The sequence below is a fragment of the Euleptes europaea genome, chromosome 4 (assembly GCF_029931775.1).
Source record: "Euleptes europaea isolate rEulEur1 chromosome 4, rEulEur1.hap1, whole genome shotgun sequence".
NCBI lineage: Eukaryota > Metazoa > Chordata > Lepidosauria > Squamata > Sphaerodactylidae > Euleptes > Euleptes europaea.
In genome coordinates, this window is record NC_079315.1 from 45366684 (window position 1) to 45380640 (window position 13957).

At 42.8% G+C, this 13957-nt stretch overlaps 1 protein-coding gene across 2 annotated transcripts in view; it reads left to right on the plus strand.

The window, feature by feature from the left end:
• The window catches only part of LOC130476180 (uncharacterized protein KIAA2026-like), a 61875-nt gene that overhangs the window by 24111 nt on the left and 23807 nt on the right, over window positions 1-13957 (plus strand). The window lies entirely within an intron of this gene.

Consider the following 13957-nt stretch of genomic DNA (forward strand, 5'->3'; position numbering starts at 1 on the left):
TCATAAGGCAGTGGCAGCCATTATTGATACGAGGGCAGATATCAGCTTTCACAGAAAAATGCTGGGACTGATTTGAAACCCATGGGTTTTTTGAAAGTTCAAGCTTTTGACTCACAGATAAATCACATGCCTCTAGTAGAGATCCATGTGCAATTTCGGCACTGGAATGGGCCTAAGTTAGTTCTAATGCATGAACAAGGAGAAAATAATTTCATAGTAGGCGGAGATCTTTTATTTAAATGTGCTAAGATGCAGCCAGTGATTACTAGGTCTCAAGCAAACCGTGAGTTTAATCGTGAAGGGGGTGGGGAAAAAAATGTTGATTCTCCAGGTCGGGAGAATGGCAACCATGATACTTGTTCAGTCGAAACTCCTATAGAGACTGAAAACCTTTCTGAGAGCTGCAGTGGCAATATTTTGTTGCAAGAACAAATTACCGTGTTTCCCCGAAAATAAGACATACCCATAAAATAAGCCGTAGCAGGATTTCCAAGCATTTGCACAATATAAGCCATACCCCGAAAATAAGACATAGGTATAGGCGTGGCTAGAGAGAGACTAAACTCCCCTGAGCCCCGGCCTCCATGGGCCGTTGGGCTCAGTCTTCCCCTGTTCCCGCGCTCGGGCCCCGACCTCCCAGGGGCCGATCACTCCCGTTCCCCGTCTTCTCCCCACTCCCCTCTCCCACTGACGGCTCCCCCCGCGATCTGCTGCCACTCGCGGTGGACTCCCGCTCCCCCGCTGGAACGCGGGGCCGAGCTTTGGCCTCTGTCGGGTCCCCCGGGTTGTCCCCCCACCCCCAGGACCCGTGCCATCTGCCTCGGGCCAGCCCACTTCCCCCCGAGGTGCAAGGTCGGCGCTCGGCCTCCCCCCGTTTCCCCCTCCAGCTCTGCATCCACCCGCGCCGCCGGCGGGCTCAGCCGCCCTCGCCTCCTCTTTCCCCCGGCCTGGTAAGTGGGGTTGCCTCCCCGAGGTGCAAGGTCGGCGCTCAGCCTCCCCCCGTTTCCCCCTCCGGCTCTGCATCCGGCGGGCTCGGCCGCCCTTGCCTCCTCTTCCCCCCGGCCTAGTAAGTGGTGTTGCCTCCCCAGGCATTGGGGTTCTCCCCGAGGATCCCCCGGTGTGGCGGTGGGAGAGAGGCGCAGTCCCGAGGTTCCGCCCCAGGTCGCGGACTCGAGACACATACCGTACTTATGGTAATAAAAAATAAGACATCCCCCGAAAATAAGGCATAGTGTGTCTTGTTAAGGAAAAATAAATATAAGACAGTGTTTTATTTTCGGGGAAACACGGTAGGCCTCAAGGAGAGTCAGAAACCTTTCATGATAGTAAGCCAACTATGTTGTATGACAATGGATTAAAATTGGGTCAAGACAAAGCTAATGTGATTTTGCCTGTCAAAGTGGCTCAGGAAGAGGATTGTGAAATCCTTGAGCTGTCATCAGAGGGTGGGAATAGTTTACAAGATCTGCAATTTCCTGAGAATTTTCCTGAAAGGCAGCAAACGGAAATGAGGGCAGTGTGGAGTGTTTTCAACCTTTGTTTTCAGAGGTGCCAGGAAAGATAATCTATCATCACATTGATACTGGCAACCATCCACCTATTCATACTAGGCCTTACCAGATCAATAAAGCCATGAAGGAGGTGGTGGAGGCTGAGATTCAACAAATGTTGAAATGGGGAGTTATTAAAAAGTCAACCAGTAAATGAGGTGCACCTATTGTCGTTGAGCAGAAGAAGAGATTAGCTGAAGGAGATCCCCCTGAGTGTAGATTGTGTATTGACTATAGAAGGCTTAATGGGATTACAGAACTTGATCCTTACCCTACTCCTAGAATTGATGATTTGGTGGGAAAATTGGCAAGAGCGAGATATATTTCTACACTTGATTGTGTACGTGGATACTATCAGATTCCTTTAACCCCAGAGGCATCTGATGTGTGTCATGCTGGACATTTTCAGTTAACCAGAATGCCATTTGGGTTAAATGGGGCTAGTAAGACTTTTCAGAGGTTAATGGACCGGGTTTTGGAGGGTCTGCCTTTTGCTTGTGCATACCAGGATGACTTTTTTATTATGTCAGATACTTGGGAAGAGCATTTACATCATTTGAGAGTGGTTTTGCAGAAACTGCATGATGCTGGTTTGTCTGTAAGGGCAAGAAAATGCCAACTCGGGTTCAATGAGGTCACTTATTCGGGACATCGAGTGGGGAGTTGTAAAATCAAACCCCTGGAGGCCAAGATTGCTAGCATTGTAGAATGGCCTGTACCCACCACCAAGAAAGGAGTACAATCATTCCTGGGGTTAATTAATTTCTATAGAAAATTTGTCTCAGGGTTTTCAGATGCAGTACCACTTACTAATCTCTGTAAGAAAAAAGCACCTCTTGAGGTGGTGTGGACACCAGAGTGTCAACAGGCCTTTAACTTAATAAAGCAAAGATTGGTGCAAGCACCTGTTTTGAGACCGCCAGACTACAGTAAATCATTTTACCTTCAGATAGATGCGAGCCAGAGAGGCTCGGGAGCTCTTCCGGCTCAGAGGGATGAAAACCATGAGTTACAACCAGTTGTTTATTTAAGTCGTAAGTTGTTACAGTGGGGGTGTGCTTATTCTACCCCAGAGAAAGAGGCATTAGCTATTGTTTGGGCTGTTAATAAACTGCGTCCATATCTGATGGGGGCAAAATTTTATCTCCAGACAGATCATAACCCCCTGGCATTCTTAAATAAGATGAAAGGTTCTAATGCCAGAATTTTGAGGTGGGCCTTAAGCCTTCAAGATTTCCAGTTCGACATTTCACATATCAAAGGTAAAGATAATGTGGTGGCAGATGCCCTTAGTCGTCGTGAAGAGTGAGTTTTTCTGTGTATTATTGCATTGCTTACTTACATATTTTCAAAAACTACTGTAATTTGATTCTTTCTTTATGTTTGTATTGTTAGTAGCCATGTGGGATTGCAATGTAACTGTTATATATTTGTGGAGTTACCACATTAACATTCGTCAATGAGTTAACTCTTAGAAGGGGGCGTGTCAAGCCAGAAGGGTTCATTCTTTTTCCTTCTTGACCAAAGTTTAATTTTCCATCTAAAGATGCTAAGTGTTAGCTGCAGTCATTTTCCAAAGTCGGTTTTCAGAGACTTAACGGCCTGCACCTGCTGCTTGTTAGGCCAATGAGGTAGTTGTTCAAGGACATTTACTTTCAGATTAATTGGGTAAAACAATGCAGCTGTGATATATTGGGAGAGGGGATGAGAACATTCTCCCGTGTGTGAAGAATACTGGTTAGAACGGGTTAGATCCAAATTAGAGGGTTCTCCCGAGCCAGGGCCCTGATTGGCCCAGAGGGATCATCTGACCCCAGCCTAGAGATCCATAATTACAGTTAGGTATTATGATGGCTATCTCTTCTTCCTTTTATTCTTTATTCTGACGCCTTGCTACCTCTACGCTTTATTTGCCTGGAACTTCGTTACTCTGCAACTTTGTTACGCAAGATTTATGCCCAGCCGTGAGGCTGTGACCAGGATTGACTCAGAGCTGTAAGTAAGAATATCTGCTAGTGTCAGTTAGTGAGCATTCTGATTAGATAGCCTGTTTTTGTTTTATTGCCAGTGTGCTTTATCTGTAACTTGTATTTTAATTTGTGTTTTCTTGTAAATAAAACCTTTTTCAGCTTTCCTTTTAAAGCTGTGGTATTTTATTGAATAGACTGACCTAACCTTGGTTACGTTACAACAAGTCCTGGGGGTTCCTGGAGAGGACCTCAGGCTTGACATGTACTCTGACACTCTAACCACTGCACCATGCTGGCTGTCAGCAAGGTGGAACGCTGCAGGACCTGAAGCGGTCTTATGCTTTTCGGTGATTAGGCTCTTAGAATTAGGAAGGCTTCTCTCGCCAGAGGCAGAAGCTGAGGCACCTCGATGAGAGTCTGCAGGACCCAGAGATTCTAAAGAGTTGCTGTTTCCTGAGTGAGGAGGGCTAGTGAGATTGGGGTTACCGTATATACTCGCGTATAAGCCAAGTTTTTCAGCCCAAAAAAAGGGTTGAAAAAGCCGAACTCGGCTTATACGCGGGTCAATATGGTAGAGGGAGGAGGAAGGGGGGAACTTACCACCGTCACCGCCTTTTCCCGGCTGGGAGCGGCCTCCAAAGGCCCCCTGCGGCCGCAGGGAGGCTGCGCCGCCGCCCCCGCCGCCTTTTCCCGGCCGGGAGCGGCCTCCAAAGGCCCCCTGCGGCCGCAGGGAGGCCGCGCCACCGCCCCCGCCGCCTTTTCCCGGCCGGGAGCGGCCTCCAAAGGCCCCCTGCGGCCACAGGGAGGCCGCTCCACCGCCCCCGCCCCCTTTTCCCGGCCGGGAGCAGCCTCCAAAGGCCTCTTGTGGCCGCAGGGAGGCCACGCCACTGCCACCGCCGGCCCGCGCCACTTCCTGCCGCCAAGAGCGGCCTGGGGGGGCCTCCTGCATTTGCAGGAAGGCCGCCCCTGCCGGATCCGCCGCTTCCTGCCGCCAGGAGCCCAGAAGGTAAGCCTGCGGGGGGGGAGGGGTTATAAGCCGACCCTCGGGTTATACGTGGGTGCCTAATTTTTCCCCATTTTTGGGGAGAAATTAGGCACCTCGGCTTATACGCGGGTCGGCTTATCCACGGGTATATACGGTAATTGCTGTAGTGTCCAGATCAGGCGAAGTGATGGTATCGCTTTACTCTGCTCTGCTTAGACCTCACCTAGAGTACTGTATTCAGTTTTAGGCACCACAATTTAAGAAGGATGTAGACAAGCTGGACCGTGTCCAGAGGAGGGCAACAAAGATGGTGAGGGGTCTGGAGACCAAGTCCTATGAGGAAAGGTTGAAGGAGCTGGGTATGTTTAGCCTGAAGAGGAGAAGACTGAGAGGGGATATGATAACCATCTTCAAGTACTTGAAGGGCTATCATATGGAGGATGGTAGCGAGTTGTTTTCTGTTGCCCCAGAAGGTCAGACCAGAACCAATGGGTTGAAATTAAATCAAAAGAGTTTCCATCTAGACATTAGGAAGAATTTTCTAACAGAGCGGTTCTTCAGTGGAACAGACTTCCTTGAGAGGTAGTAAGTGCTCCTTTCCTGGAGGTTTTTAAGCAGAGGCTAGATGGTCATTGGTCAGCAATGCTGATTCTATGACCTTGGACAGTTCAGGGGAGGGAGGGCATCTTGGCCATCTTCTGGGCATTGAGTAGGGGTCACTGGGTGTATGTGGGAGAGGTAGTTGTGAGTTTCCTACATTGTGCAGGGTGTTGGACTAGTTGACTCTGGTGGTCCCTTCCAACTCTATGATTCTATGAACCCCTTCCTTAAAAGAGATAAGTTATCTTATTCAGCTTAATCACCTACAATAAGCAGGACACAACTTTTGAACTTGAACTGAGTTTTATTGTCAAAGCTTCAAACAGAATATATGTGCTATGTGAACATATGTATAAGGGAGAGATGCTTTTACATACTTTGAAATGGAAAAATTCTGTAGATGTACCAAATTAACTAACAATAAGAGGAACACAAAATACCATATGGTCCCATATTGGTAAGCCCATAACACCCTCTCCTGGAACATCTCAGTATTTTTTCAGGCAACACACATAACAACTATTTTTAATACAGGTTACATTGTTAATACAAAGGAATATAAACAAATAAATGAAAAGACTTCAATAACCATTTACATAGCATATAAAATCAGTGGCTTTCCAAGTCTTGAATTACAGAATCTAACCAGGATGCGTCTGCTTCAGACCAATCAAAATTCAAACCATCAATAGAGAACCATTTGTCTGGCAATTGAAGATCAAGAAGGTCAGATGACTGTAAGATAGGAAGGCATGGTGATTCTTCAGTGTTTATGCCTAAATCCAGGGCATCATGAGATATAGATGTGGATGCTGGAATATCAGTTTGTGTGGCTGTAGTTGTAAATGTTTTGGGTGTTGTAGGTACGTGACTTAGGTGTGATCATATCAACTATAGCAGAAGATTTCAACATTATAGATGTATCCTGAAAGCTATGTAGACAGTGCTGTCGCTGCATACGCCTACTTAAATGTGTCCAGCAATTTGGTTTTTTGTCTGCCATATCAGGGATTTACATACCTGGATGAATTTTTATGAAGCATATAGGCTCTATAATCAGGTGATAACAATATCAACAAGTATATTTCAATCTCCACAAGCCTGAGCCAGATTCATAACTGTGACACCTATAATGGTAAGCAATAATCTGTTTACTTTGAGAAATAAAATACAACTCATCAGATTAAAAGTCCATTCAGGATATTTGTTGAGTTGAAGGTTTTGCCACACAGGAAGAGACTTTTTTCTTGGCACCTTATCCAACACTGCAGTGGCTTCAGAACGTCCTGGGTTGTCATCATTTATTGATTGATCTTCTTGGCCTTGGGATGTGGAAGACATAACGACAATCTCACGAATAGGATTAAAATTATAATTATGACAAGAATTATTAATATTGGTTTCAAATATAACAAAAAGTCCAGAGCCCTGTTGGCCCCATTTAAAATCTTATTTACAAATTCTCCAGCTGAGGTTAGGGCTTTACCAAGAGTAGGCATAACTGTTTCAAATGCTCCACCCAAAGTATGTAGCCATTCAGGCAAATCACCTTCATGTAAATCCAACCTGAGAAGCTCTGCTTTAGACCTCTGAATGAGTTCAGTTATACTGTCCCTTCCAACTCTATGATTCTTCCAACTCTATGATTCAGTTATACTATCCCTTCCAACTCTATGATTCTATGATTCTATATTGTGGGATCCTGCATTGCGGGGCGAGGGTTGGGGTCACTGGGGATGTGGGGGGGAGGTAGTTGTTAATTTCCTGCATTGTGCAGAGGGTTGGACTAGATGACCCTGGTGGTCCCTTCCAACTCTATGATTCTATGATTCTATCCCAGGAGGAAGAAACATGTATCTGAAATTTTTTCAAATTTGTGAGAACTTCTAACATAGAAGAGAGTATCACTCTGATCCGTGGGATATTCAGTGTTCCCAGAACAAGCATATCTGAGGACTTCAAAGGCAGTTCTATTTGTTGCCCAAAACATCGCACTGTGGAATTAATTGTTATTAAAGTAACCTGATACATTGGCATGTTGCAATCTTGCTGATCAGTCATAACAATATAGCTTCCATTTTTTAAAGGAATAATTTTTAGATAAGGACTATCAACCCTTTCAGCCGTCACTTTACAATTTGATCCATTTTGATTTCCACATGGTTCAACAAGCACAACATCATTACATATATGATATCCTTCAGCAATGCAATTATAAACTTTCAGATAAGTCAGTTTACCACAATGATCATTAATTAAATCAAAATAAGAAATGACCATAATTTTTGACAAATAATTACCAGTTCTTACCAGGTGTCTGACATTAATTAACCTCCAGTTGGTACATATATTGCCTCTGGGACAATTAACTCTAAATAAAAAGATATTTATGCCTTTTAATTAGTTAATGATGCCTTTGTATGAATGTCATAAATATAGGTTTTTGCAGTATGCTTAAGAATTTTCATCTGTTCAGCTGTAAGATTCAGTTCATTTTGAATCCATGATGCATTCATGAGGGACCAATCCATTTTGTGGTCCAGTAAAAGAAGTTTCATGTTCATAATATGTTGATGAATAAAACTTATAGTGGAATGTTCTGTAAGTGTTTTTACATCGTGTAGTGTTGCTTCCATGAGGGTTACAACATGATGTCTTAAAAGATGAATTCCTTTTGCCAGAGCATTGCCATTAAGATCAGATTTTTTGACAGTTTCTTGATAGACAAAAGTCTTCCTTGCTGTAACTTAGCAAAATTATTATTAATACTTCTTTTATGTCTTATTTGTGTAGAGCAAAGAGATGAATGCTCTCCTACTTCCATCACAGAGATTTCAGATGCATTCAATACTTCGAATACTGGGAGAAAAGCTCTATTAGAAGGCATTTCATTAATAAATCTTTTTGTAGTACTCAAAAAAATGTCTCAGATATCAAACAATCTTATAGATTGGTTTGCTTTCTGCCCATTTAGAACACTGAGCAAACAATGAAGTGATAGAAAGGTTATCTGAAGTTATCTTCATTTCTTCTATACAATGAGGTGCCCACATCATTTTATTAAAAGTCAACCATCCTTTGTCCTCTTGTGGTTCACGTGACCATTTGGTATGCAACAAACATAAAGAATTCTTATCAAAACACCGTACCCAGTTACCTGTCTTATTGTGCATAGTCCATTGAAAAGTACAGTGGTATGGATGTCTGTTGTGAAAGCTTCTTCTGTCACATTGTGGCAATTTATCAACATCACTTTGCCATAAACTGCAATCTCCTTCCCACATCAACCAAGAAAAATAGGTGCAGTTTAAAAGCATAGCTGCTTCAGGATATTGACAAGTATCCTCCTTGGTTAGAGTACGAAACATCTTAGATTTGCCATCATTGTGACACTCTGGAGGAAGAGCACCTGATTTTAAGGTGATTCTGTCTATGTTTAGTTCCTCTTTCAGTTTTTTCAGAAGCTGTTGCTTCTTCACGGTACTCCCCTAATCATAATCCCGCCAGGATCCATACAGTTGATCACTGCAGAAAACCACTTGTGTAGTGTCATTGAAAATCATATAATACGCTTGAAGTCTTTCACGGTTTGCAGTATAATTAGCTGGTACACTATAAGTTATTTCTTTATAATAGTCCCATATAGCTTGGTCTGCATAACCCATTCGTTTTGCATCCAGCAATGGGCACCGATCCACAATAAACTCTTGAGTGGGCCAGCTGTGAACTGAGTTGGTTGATGAATTTCCATTTAATCAGGTAACAATGTCCAAAATTCTCGTAACATCGTTCTGTTATATAGTCCTTTTGTCTGTGTACCGGATCCAGAGTTAACTTGAAATTCATATGAACGTTCATATGTAGTTGTTCAATTTCTTCCTGTAGGGCATGCAATCAACTCTGTTTTCCTTCTAGAGAAGTAATGTCCTGAGCTTGTGCAATCCAGTGTCCATCGAGCAACAATACCTGGGATATTCTGAGTACCCTCTCCCTGGTAATTACAGGATGGGGATAAGGTTCCCAGAACCATCCATTAGGCAGTCCATAACTACTGACATCAATCACTTCCCAAGCATGATGTATAGAACGCCGTGATCGTCTAGAAGATTGTGCATATGTTGTATACGATTGGTGGGACGTCTGGTTCCAAGTCAACATCATACCAGGCTGTTCCACTGCATATTTCCATTGCATTCGTAGGATCACTGATAATACTGCTCCAAGAGTTAAGAAAAAAAATTATACATGCAAATATGATCCATAAGCATATTTGAGTAGGCCTGGTACAGATCAGGTAGGCCCAATGCTTCCATCTAGAAGTCCATGGTAGAGAAGTAGAAACAGGTGTCAAAGATGTACTCACATCATTGAGGACACTAGTGTTGTCATGGGGTAGTTGTCTCTGAGCTGTGTTCCAATCCAGCCACTGGTTTGCTGTGAAGACCATGCTGATGGCTAGTAATCTTTATGTTATCTATTGACAATTTTCTTTCCAGGCCATTGGTGTAATAGTTCTAGGATTCGACACTGTATGTATTGGAGTGGGCTTTTTCCACCAAGGTCAAAGTTGAGATGGCCTATTTACTCTCTCCTGGACAAGGAGGCCTGGGTAAAGCAACGTAGGTTCTGGAATAGAGGCATCATAAGCTAAAGACAAGCATAATTCTTGAATTAAAGCCAGCTGTTCATCTCAAGATACTGTGGTATCAGTAGAGGTGAAAGAAGATAAAGGAAGGCACCATACATGAGTTCATAACGTGACTTAACATTAGCAGAGCTTTTGTATGAATTCAAACCAAATATTACATAAGGAATAAACTTGGCCCATCACTTAGGTCTACCAAGCAGGATCTTAGTCAAGGCATGTTTAATTTCTGCATTTTTTCGCTCAACCTTACCACTACTTTGGCGTGATAAACGCTACTGTACTCCAAGGTAATGCCCAGGGTCTTGGCCCAGTCCTTAAACTGTCCAGCAGTGAAAGCTGGACCCTGTTCCATATGCAATATGTTTAGAATCACAGTAAAGATGAAAGCAGTGAGTGCCCTGATGGAGGCTTCAACCGTTTGTGTCCTAGTGGGAAGTAACCAAGTGAACCCAGTGCAGCCATCAATCTACACACGAATATTTACCATACCTTCAGAAGGAGACAAAGGACCAATATAATGCATAAATACCTTTTCAAATGGCTTGCTGGGATGTTGCTGTCCAATATAAGGAACTTGAACCATGTTGTAGCTGTTTACAACCTGACAAGCTGAACACTGACTTAAAACAGAAACAACATCCTTTTTCATATTAGGCCACCAATACTTTTCCTTCAAGTGAACCAGAGTTGCATCCCTTCCACCATGAATACCTCCAAGCCAGCATGAGCTGTCGAATAAGCTTTGGGCATTTTGCACATGGTGGCAACACAAACTCACCATCAGGTTTAGTCACAATAACATCACCTTGTACATTTCTCACATAAGAATATTTTATTGGATACCTAAGTGGATTAGGCCTGGATGAATTAAGACATTGTCAGTCAGTATTTTATTACGGTCAATTGAATCAGATCTATATCAGTAAAAGACTTGGTATGTATCATTGTGTGTATAGAGTGGCTTGCTTTTTGAGCTAACGTGTCAGCTATAATATTTCCCTGTGTGCCCAGAGAAGATCCTAATGGTCTGTGCCCTGGCTCATGTAAAACTTGTATTTCTGGGTGATTTTTTGCAATTTTTGCTATAGTTTTCCATTTGCTAACATCCAAGTGTCCATGTCTTAATTGAAAGATCTGGCTAAATAATTACTGTCTGTAAGAATTAAAATAAGTCCTTTAATGAAAGTAGCCTGCTTGGGGACAAATTCCAAAGGAGAAATTTCAGCATATTGTGCAGAATGATCTCCAAGTGGGAACTTCCATTTGCAATCTACAACAAACTGTCCTGTTGATTCATAGTGTCCTTGGACAATTCCCATGCCAGCCGCATTTCATTTCTCAGGAATAGGGCTTGTTATGGCAGAACCATCTTTATAAAAAACAGCAGAATAACTATGTAAATCCAACTGTGGGAGCAAAATAGCAGCTGAAGCTTTATTTTCAACAGCTGGCAAATTATTAAGCTGGGGTAAGGTATCATCATAATGGAATTCAAATCTTGTATCTTCAAAATAAGATAACCACGTCAACTACCTACCAGAGAGAGCCTTGTAAACGTGGGGAGCGCAGGGGAGAATAAACTCAAATCTGCTGACCTTGTGCTAAGTCCAATGCCTGCAACAAAGTCTTATGCATTGTTGTGAGAAGTTTCTCAGTAGGATAAAAAAAATTCTCTGCAGGTGAAAACACAAAATTTCCATATATAATGGGTGTCAATGATGAGACCTTGTGATACCTGATATAACCTGTAGTGGGAGAAACATAAAATTTCACATCCAAAGCTTTGCTAGAATCTCTAGCCTCCAGATATTTAGAGTCATTAACTTTCACAATTAAAGCATTACGTATAGCCCATAACAGCATAAATGCCATGGGGCCAAGCAGCAGTCCCTGAACAGTGCCTTCTAGAATTGGCCAGTCAAGTAAGACCAGAACTATGAAAGCATGGTACCCCCACTCCCAGCTCAACCAGCCTCTCCAGAAGGATACTATGGCTGAGAGGTCCAGAAGGATCAACAGCTACGCCCTCCCCTTGTCACTCTCCTGGCAAAGATTATCAGTCAGGGGAGAACCAAGGCCATTTCCATCCCAAAACCAGGCCTGAATCCAGATTGAAATGGGTCTAGATAGTCCATCCCCTCCAAGACTGCCTGAAGCTGCATGGCCACCATCTGCTCAAGCACCTTGCCCCCACCCAAAAAAAACCAACGGAATCTTGGCTACTGGGTGGTAGTTGTTCAGGTCAGTGGAGACTAGGGATGCCTTCTTCAGGAGGAGTCACATGACTACATCTTTCAAGATGGCCAGAACTGCACCCTCCCTCAAGGAAGCATTTATTATGTACCGGACCCATTCGACCAACCTAGCCCAGCTTTATACCATCAGCAATAAAGGGCAAGGGCTGAATGTAGATACAGTGGGCAGCATGCTTCTGAACATCTTGTCCACTTCATCAGGCATCACCAACATGCTGGACTTCTGTTAGGCTTATTAAGAACCATGCCTTCAGAGTTTACTGGTTTAATGCCCACATTTTCTCATTATTGCTACCTATTTTATTAAAGCTGTGACAAATGTGTTGTATATAAATAAATACAGGTTTAACCCAGGTTGTAATCACCACAGTAAAAGGCTAACTTCTCTGACTTAGAGAAACCCCAATTTCCTATAATTTAATTATTGCTTTAAGAAGCACTACTTAATTTAATATTAGAGAAAACAACTGGCTAAGAAATTAATTCATATACTACCATTGATCTTCCACAAACTTAGAGACGCCTTTACAGCCCTCAGATTTCAAACAATGACAACTCCCTTGTTAGCGGGCTGTTATCAGCATATACTAGTTGCTCAATGAGTATGTATGTATCTGTGGAGCCTTGGAATTGGAGGATCTCCCTTATTATGTCCTGTCTTGCAACCTGTATTCGATTCCCAGGGCCAAGTTTTTTTACAGCCATTTTATCTAGGCTAGCCCAGCATTCAGTGGAAGACAAATTCGTTTTCTTATCTGATGAGGATCACTGTGTAATCTATATGATGTCACTGTATGCATTGGCAGCCAAGATTTGTGCTACATTCTCGCCCTGATACAATCTGTGTTTTGCCCTGGTCCTGACAATTTTTAAACTGTTTTTAACCTTGCTGTGTTTTATTTTATTATTATATTTATTACTGCCTGCACAGTTGTTTTTGTTATATTGTTATGGCCTTTGACCTTACACAATAAATTTTACTTACCTACCTACCCACTACCATTGAATAGTATAGACTGTATATATAAACAAGCAATAAAAAGAACTTGGTTTACATGCATTTTTATGTCATTCAACAATGGACTAATAGTGGACTACCATTTGTTGGCAAATTTGTTGATAATTTGAATGTCAGCATGATACCTTAATTATAAACTCACTGATTTAAAAGTATGTAATCTAAAGAATTCCAAAAACCACAATTACATTAAAGAAATGGATCTGAATGCATTTTCTTGTTTATCCAATAGAGTATGTAGGTATTGTCATAATGGTGGATGTGGCTTCTTTAATCATTGGATTATGACAAGGAAGTACCAATGGTATACATCTTATGAAGTAATGTAAGAAGGAAAAGTACCACCACAAAATGGCTATTGTGTAATGTTAGGCCAGTCACAAAATGACTGCCATTGGGGAGGGGTAGGATCAACTGTTGCTTTGGAAAACGATGCTTTTTTTTTAGTTCAAAGGGAAGGGAAGGCTTGCTAATTGTGTGGCCACAGTGATAGGTTGCCAAGCTCTGAAACATAAAAGTCTGTTTCTATGGCAAGTAGGGATGCCAGCCTCCATGTGGGACCTGGAATTACAGCTCATCTCCAGATTACAGAGATCAGTTCCCCTGGAGAAAATGGATGCTTTGGAGGGTGAACTTTATGGCATTGTACTCCAATGAGGTCCCTGTGCTCCCTAGGCTCCATCCCCAAATCTCCAACAGTTTCCCAAACTGGATCTGGCAAAACTACCCCCAATCCCCTGCCAGTGGCTAGGGGGGACCTGGCAACCCTACTGGCAAACCAGCGATGCAGTGGTGACCACCATATGCTTGTTCAGAACAAGGCCAGTGCTTTACTAATGAGTGAGCTGGGAATGGATCTCAGCACTCCCTTTTTTCCCTATTCCATTCAAGACCCTTTGGATTTTATATCCAAGACTCAAGAAGGAAGCAG